This window comes from Cyprinus carpio, unplaced genomic scaffold, assembly GCF_018340385.1.
Source record: "Cyprinus carpio isolate SPL01 unplaced genomic scaffold, ASM1834038v1 S000006781, whole genome shotgun sequence".
In the NCBI taxonomy this organism is placed as follows: Eukaryota; Metazoa; Chordata; class Actinopteri; order Cypriniformes; family Cyprinidae; genus Cyprinus; species Cyprinus carpio.
The window spans coordinates 58,314-67,132 of record NW_024879370.1 but is presented as its reverse complement, the minus strand read 5'-3'; positions in this window follow the sequence as shown (position 1 = coordinate 67,132).

The following is an 8,819-nucleotide window of genomic DNA, read 5'->3' as shown; positions in this document are numbered from 1 at the left end:
GAGACTATAAAATCAATTAGATAACTGTATTAATAAAGTCATAGCCATAGGTAACTGTCAAGAGCTACAATTGTAATTTGTAAACAATAAAACATTTTATTTATTTACTTTTTTTTAAAGTAAAGTTCTGTTTTTACCCATATAGTTTTATTTATTTATTTATTTATTTATTTATTTATTATTAAATTTGAGGTGGGGGGCACAACAATACAATCCAGCTTAGGGCACCCATTTGACCAGCAGTGGCCCTGAGTAGCACAACTTAAATGTATCATGGATGTGGGTTTTCCATTAAAACACACCCCTCCAAGAAGCATGAAACACTAAGTGTGAAATGAGAAGACGAAAAAATAAAGATCAGTGCAATCACAAAAATAAATATGTAAATCCATGACCTTTAGTTCCTTCTTCAGTTTATATTTGACTCGTGTCTGCAATATTAGCAGACTTTATAGATCTGTTTGAGCAGCTTAATTTCCTCACAGAACTTAGATTTAATGCATTTAATGTAATAGTGATTGGGGTTTATTAATAATCTGTTTTCTTCTTTGAGTATTTGTACCTAAAATCATCAACTTTTTCATTCTGTTCAATAAATATAGCTGAGAGTGAGACGCAGTACTGTGGGACCTCGTGATTCTAATCCTGTTTATTTATTTGTCAGTTTTACTTAAACCGACATCACATCAGGCTGGATTCGATTCGAAATCACTGTTTTTTACAGTGACTGTAAAAAGGGTTAGAAGAACAAGGATGAGGTTTTTCACACCTACAAGCACAGGCTTTGGGGTAATTTAGTCAGGTATTGTAAGGTGAGCTAACTGAGCGCTATGAGTCCCATCGAGCAGTGTGTCAGCAGGTCAGCAGTTGCTCTGGATCAGCAATGTGTCGCTCCACAGGCGTCAATTGTTTCCTGTCATAAAGAACTTGTTGCTTTTGAGTCCTGGGAAGTGAGTATTAGAGATCTGGAGGGCTAGATCTGGGAAGCTGTACTCTGATAGTAACAGAGATTTAGATCAGAGAGGTCAGTGGCACAGTGCTGGCTGACACATGGTTGTTCAGGGAGAGAAAGTGAAAACTGACAGTGTTTCATTTACGCTCATGCTGGATTTATCCAGTTATTTATTTTTGAATATATTATGAACTATTACTATAATCGAAGGATTTGATTCATGCCTATGTTTCTATTCTTAATAATTCTCTAATAAAACAAACTTTTTAAAATAGGTATAGTCTATTAGTGCCATGGCTTATTGGTATAGCACATGACCATGACATGTAAGTTTGAGTTTAGATTGTCACTTTTGTATTTAAAAAAGAATAAATTAATAAATAGAGAAATTATCATTGTTTATGAATGAGTGTCACAATGACAAACCACTTATAGCAAATGACAAACAACAACAAAACAAGTAAAAAAAAATCCCATAGTAGTCATTTGTAGTCCCATTAAGACACTTGTTGGAAAAATCACTTCAAGCTTTGAAAAAATAAATAAATAAAAAAAAAAAAATCACAATGGGGTATTAATCTTGACTTTTGTGTCACAAACAAAATGTGAAAATATCCACAGCTTGTGTTAAATGTAAAACTTATGCATTTAACCAAAAACCCATTAAAAAGGAAGAAGTTATAGAAGTACACTAATGCTGCCAGTAACAGAATAATATCAAAAAAATATATATATATGTATCAGCACTTCTTGTACACTATTAGTTCCTCACTCTGAATTTTTTTTATTCCCTTTTTCACTTCCCTTTTTATTTAAGTAACAGTTTTATTTGAGGGTGAGAAAAAATGCACTTTTGACAAACTGTTATCTAAAATAAAATGAGCATAATGTGAAATGGAACACATGTTGAGATTCCTGCCCCCAAATGGAGATTATGATCGGTCACATATTTAAGGTCTTAATCAGCTGCATCAAACAATTATACAATGACACAATTTTGATATATTTACAATTTTACCAATATAATATAATATAATATAATATAATATAATATAATATAATATAATATAATATAATATAATATAATATAATATAATATAATATAATATCACTTATATTTTACAAGTGTTATTTTTCTGTTAATATTTTATTTAACAAACACATAATATTTAACAGTATTCCACATTTTCTATTAAACTTTGAGCATGGGATTTTTGGTAGTAAAAGAAGAATTGTTTAAATAAGTAAAAAAAAATAAAAATAAAATTATAATAATTATATAAAATAAACAAACTAATAGACCCTATAATTCACTATCCTAAAGGCTGGACAAATTTATTTAACTTTTTGTGGGCAAAATTCTGAATTTTAAATAGGAGTCCACACAATCATGTATTTTAAGTATTTCCCAAACATATTTCACAATGGGTAAATTTAACAGAGTAATATTTAACAGTGTCCCACACTGAAAAGAAAAATACATGCCACCATATAATATTGATTTTGACCTGCTAAGTCTGGCATTTTCTGAAGGTTAAGCACTGACACTGACAATTTGTTAAAAAGAAAACACACACACACACACACACACAAAAAAAAAAAACCCTTATGTCATTCCTTTCTTCATCTTCAGGCCACAAATTAAGATTACAACAATGCAACTGACACATTCAAGGCTCAGTAAGGACATCGTTTAAATTGTCCATGTGACATAATTGGTTCAACCGTAATTTTAAAGGGGTCATCTGATGCAAAACTCACTTTTACATGTTGTTTGAACATAAATGTGTGTTGGCAGTGTGTGTACACAACCACCCCATAATGCTAAAAATAGAGACTAAAAATATTTTTAGTCTCTATAAATAACATCCCCTTTTTCAAATCAAGCAACAACCACCTTCCTGTCTGACTTAATACATACACACCCACCCCCCACAAACAATGATTGACATACATGGCCGTTTTAACACACACCCTCACCTAAATGAAACATAACAACCCCAACACAGATCACTACCAAAACAAAAAAAAACCAGAAAAACTAAGGTTTTTTTTTTTTTTTTTTTTTTTTTATGAATCTTTGCAAATTGCTTTTCCTAATAATGTGCAAGTTATCAAGTTTTGCAACTAAAGTAAATAGGACTGCCCGTCACCCTACAGAAGAGAGGGGTGGGGTGAGCAGAGCTAATTAGCCTTTAAAGGGAAATGCAACAAAACGGGTTGCTGTGAAAAGAGCTCATTTTAAGGTAAAAAGCATATTTTTTACACTACTATTGAGGAATTTTCAATTTCCAAAGTATGTTATATACTTTTCATTAAATCAACTCCAATCAATAGGCATCTGATGACCCCTTTAAGAAGTTATGATAATGTTTTTTTGTGCACAAAGAAAACAAAAATAACAACATTATTTAACAATTCTTCTCTTCCGTGTCAGTTGAAGTGCGGTCACACCATGAGTACCATGACAAATGATTGTTAACAAGCCACAGTGGGGTTCTACATCACCAGCACTGCACGCATGCTGTCACGAACGAGCATCGAAGACTGACCTGGAAGAAAAGAAAGTGTTGAATAAAATTATTTTTTGTTTTCTTTGTGCACAAAAAGTATTCTTGTAGCTTCTAAAAATTACAGTAGAACCACTGATGTTACATGGACTATTTTAATGATGTCCTTACTACCTTTCCGGGCCTTGAACGTGTCAGCTGCATTGTTGTCTATAGAGGGTCAGAAAACTCTTACAGGTTTAGAACGACATGAGGGTGAGTAATTAATGACATAATTTTCATTTTTGTTGAACTATCCCTTTAACACTTATCAAAGTGATAAGTGAGAGCAAGCAGTGAATGCTGTGATGCTCTAGGCATTTTTCTTTTTTTCTTTTAGCATGTATATCGTCATACTTCAGCTAGGCTTAAGTTAGCCACCTGTCAGGCCTGTAAATCTATGAATAGTCTGTATATGGACATAATGTGCCTACCTATGAGTTTGTATCTGGGTGTTCGAGGCATGGGTCAGATGACTTCTTGGCGGGAGATCATCAGGTTGGGAAGGTGTAAAGTGCTGACAGATAGAGAGAGAGCTACATGATGACATCTCATAACTCTCACTGCCATGATGCGAATCATGATACTAAAACAGCTAGCTTGATGTGAAAACAAGATGTGCAGAGAACATGAAGTACAGAGACCCATCTAATCATCTAAACGCACTCTAGGCAAAACCACAACTGCTTCTTGTTGATATTTCACACTGTAATGAGAATCTGCGTGTTTCCGATCTATTTATTGGATGAAACCCACAGGGAAATATTTTCAGCCTCGTTCACAATTTAATAATAGCCAACATTCAATCATGTCACTATTCTATCATTCTGTCCTCTCCTTTTAAATGCATACAGTATATCTGCTAAAAGCAAACACTTATAGGAAAAAATCTGGAGCACTTCCACAGGCTGAACGCTACAGTCTCTGACCTTGTGATGGGAAATACATACACCTTCAGAGTTTTTCAGAAAACAAGGTAGGAAGGAGTGAGACTGCTTCTGTAACAAAAGATGCTGTTCATATTCAGAAAACATGTAATCTCATTGTTTTAACTCCACAGCACTTCAGACTTCTTCCATTCAGTAAAATTAATCCAAACACATTTTAGTTGCTTAGGACCAGCTTAGGACCCCTTGAGTGTCTTATTGCTGGCAGCATAAGTAGTATAATAGAATACACCCATGTTCATTCACTATCCTAACTGTAAGCTGTTTGCTTTTGCCAAACAATGTAGCAAATTGCCCGGTTAAAAAACACAAACAGCATTTGCTGGTTATGCTTTAAAGCGTGGCAGCTAGCTGGTTTGAGCTGATCCTGATATACAGCTAGTTGCTTAGGACCAGCTTAGGACCAGCACATGACCAGTTTAAACCACCTCATAACCATCTTAAACCAGCTGCCATACTTCAATGTACTTTTCAGTACATTTAAGTTATAAAGTTATTCAGATTAATCAAATGTATACAGGAATGTGCAGAGAGTTTCTCAGGTACAGGGGCTCATATGTAAAGAAAATATATAACCTATAAAAAAAAATAAACATAAATAAACCACAGCAATGCTAAAAACAGATAGAAAAAAACAAACCAAACCACAGCAATGCTGACGGCAGATAGAAGTAAACATACCTAGAACAGATCTCACTGTTTTTCGCAGTGTAGTAATGTAGTTCTGACTCCAGAAGGGACATAAATCCACACATTTCCTCACAGTCAATAATACATTTTCGAAGTTGTTACATGCATGTCATCTGCAAGCAGCCTATAAATAAACTTAACAATAATTTATCAAATTGATATTAATAAATGATACTAAGTGAACTGCTAACACATGAGGCCATTTTGTTGGCAGCAAATGTTGACAGCACATAAGTGTACTCACTGTGTGAAGATAAGACTTGGCTCTGCCCTGAGTGCTAATGACAGTTCTCATTCTTCACATCAGAGCTATATGGTAGGGTGACCAAATGAGCCATTTTCCCAGGACATGTCCTGGCCAGGATTTTTATATTGCCTAAAATATCCAGGGTTTGGCCTTGGTTTCCTGTTTTCATACTTAATGAAGGTAATGATCGTTTGACCAAAAACAATGCAGACATTGTATGTAATCAACCAATCGTGGTGTGTGAGAAGGTGGGATCTACAGAGAAACGGTCAAAGCTATGCAAATATGTGTAAATATTAGTGTTGGACTTTAGGCTGCCCTGATCATACCGATCAGTGTATGACATCAAATTACCGTGAGAGCGATTCAAAAGTCTGCTCTCTAGAGCTCTCATGGTACTTTGTCATCCCACAATTGGTCTGCACAGTGCAAAAAAAAAGCCAAAACGTGGAGATTTTAGGCAATATAGAAATCCTGGCCAGGACTTGTCCAGAGATAAACTCTGCAGGATGGTTGCCCTCCAGGAGTGAAAGTGAAATTGAAAGTGATGTGATGTGACATACAGCCAAGTGTGGTGACCCATACTCAGAATTCATGCTCTGCATTTGACCCATCCGAAGTGCACACACACAGCAGTGAACACACACACCCGGATCAGTGAGCACGATTGGACACCCATGCCTTAAATTCATAGCTGCTACAAATATAAACATTCCGATAGACATCTTTTGCTGTCCACTTATGTCCGACTGGGGCTCTATTTAGCCGACTAGGAACCCACCAACCGCTTTTTAAAACCTTTAGTTTTGCACATCCCTAATGCAATGTAACAGCTATACACTCTGCACAACTGTCAGTCCCGGCTGAGGTTGTCGTCCCCTGTACTGTAGGTATTGTCTACAAACCACTGGTGTACAAGAAGCACTATTTCAGCGAGGCTCCCAAGTTCACAGCACCTCTCAGCAATAGAGCTGCCACTGTGGCTACACCACGGAACTACTATGTGCAGTCCGAGGCAGTCCAAATGTATGGATCATCTCTTTTCTGCTGATTTGGTATAGTCATCCTTGTCCTTCTTCCACAGTGTCTATCATGGCTAGATGTTTGTAGCCAAGAATTAGCTGATGTGTTGCTACAAATATACTTCTGAAAGAGTGTCATTGTAATTCAACAAAAGCTGTTAATAACCCAGTAATGGTATCAACATGTCCAAATGTCCTTGAGTTCAAGCAAGATATTTGAGCTGTCTAGGGCATGTTGGGTGCAAATGGATGCAAATATAAATGTAATACCTTCAAAGCCACAGTAGAACATGATATGTTTCACAGAAGAAGAACTCAATAATGGCTTCGAAAGGGTAAGGGTACAGTATATACAACATACTTCAAGCAATACAGTAACACACAGGCAGAGTTTGAGTTTGCAGTCAGGAACTCATAAAGGATTGTGACACTCAAAAGTCCTTGCTCTGGTTTGTAGTGCTGGGGCCCAATTTACATTTGGCACCAACAGAGTTCCAGGGTGTCTTGAGCTTTTTGGATGAAGTTGGAAACCTAAAACCTTCAAAGTCATAAGAGAACCCCATGCAGCACTTCATAGAACGATGCTATAGATTATTTTTCACCCTCATTCCGTTCCGTGTTTATCCGTGTCAGTTAACAACTTTACACTTTCTTTTTCTACTATGGTGCTGAAAAATCAGGAAATGTCTGAAATGCAAGAGTTCTTGACAGTGTGATAATGTACAGTAAGTAAACATTGAAGTAAGAATTCTCCTGTACTGTACTGTACTACACTACAAAATCATTATTGCGTCATTATAAGCCAATGGTGGAGCCTGGGTATTTTCATAGGGGAGGCCAGGTAGGATCCCACCACTTTCAGGATGGTTTATCCACTCCTAACTCCCCTGCTACAAGCATTCTTCCAGGATGGTTGAGAATTGTGCTGAGAAATGGTTTGTAATCATGTTGTGCCAAACAAAGCTCAAGTGGAAATTCACTTGGAACTGTTCCTCAGTTAATGGAATGAGTTTTCATGAGTTAATGGAATGTTGCTTGGAATGGAATGTTGCAAAAAGGCACAACAATGGCTGCACTTCCTCAGAGTGCTCTGGAACAACAACCTAGAATGTAAACTGCCGGTGTCCTTTTATCGCTCCACCATAGAGAGTGTGTTAGTGTACTGCATTTCAGTGTGGTACTCCAGCTGCACTGCAGCAGACAAGAAAGGCCTGCAAAGAATAATCAACACAGCCCAAAAAAATCAGTGGCTGCTCACTACCCTCCCTGGAAAGCATTGCTCACTCCCATTATCTCTCAAGGGCCAAAAACATCATCAAGGACACCACCCGTTTAATCTTCTGCCCTCAGTGAAAGTCGTGACATTTGCCTAGCATGGTAACCCATACTCGGAATTGGTGCTCTGCATTTAACCCATCCAAGTGCACACACACAGCAGTGAGAAGTGAGCACACCGTGAACACACACCTGGAGCATTGGGCAGCTTTATCCAGCGCCCGGGTAACCCTCTGTACATTTGTTGCGACTGTTTCAGTGTTTCATGGTATTTTTCCTATTTAAAACTCTACACTTTTGTTTTTTTCAGACTCTCTCAGTATTTCTTGCAATTATTACTATATTAAACTGTACTTTTCTTATGTAAAAATACACACTAAAAATGTTATTTTTCCTATTTAAAACTTGACTCTTCTGTAGTTACATTGTGTACTAAGACCGACAGAAAATGAAAAGCTTTGATTTTCTAGGCTGATATTGCTGGGAACTATATTATCATTCCGGCGTAATAATCAAGGAACTTTACTGCTTTACCTTGGGTGCAGCAGGCGCAATGATATTATGCAGCATCATTTTCTGCCACCAGATAGGCTCCGCCCACAAAAAACACTCCATCCCTGTTTAGGATCTGTAAGACTATCCCAGTAAAGTCAATTTCGTTGAATAACAGTGCTTATCTCTAGATGACAAGCTCTTGTTATATGCAAAGAACATTTTGAAAATGACATCTAATCAATATAATCTGTGTAAACCTAACTATTTTGTACCGTATCCATGTAATTCTCTATCAGTAAAGGATTTCCTGCAACCATGATGTGCGCACATCCTGGATATTTACAAACCTATAATTGGTCTATAAAATAATAAAAATAAAATGTAATATTGTAATTGAAACACAACTATTATTATTATTATTATTAAAAATACTACTACTACTACTACTACAACAACAATAAAAAAGGTCAAAATTAACACAACCAGAAAAAACATTGTATTTTTTTTTTTATTTTTTTTACTATATCTGGTCATATTCAGTCTACTCTGTAGATTTGACAGAACATACAGTATGCAGCAACACATTTAACACAATTTTCTTTTTATCAATTATTTATATCGTAACGTTCACATACAAATGTA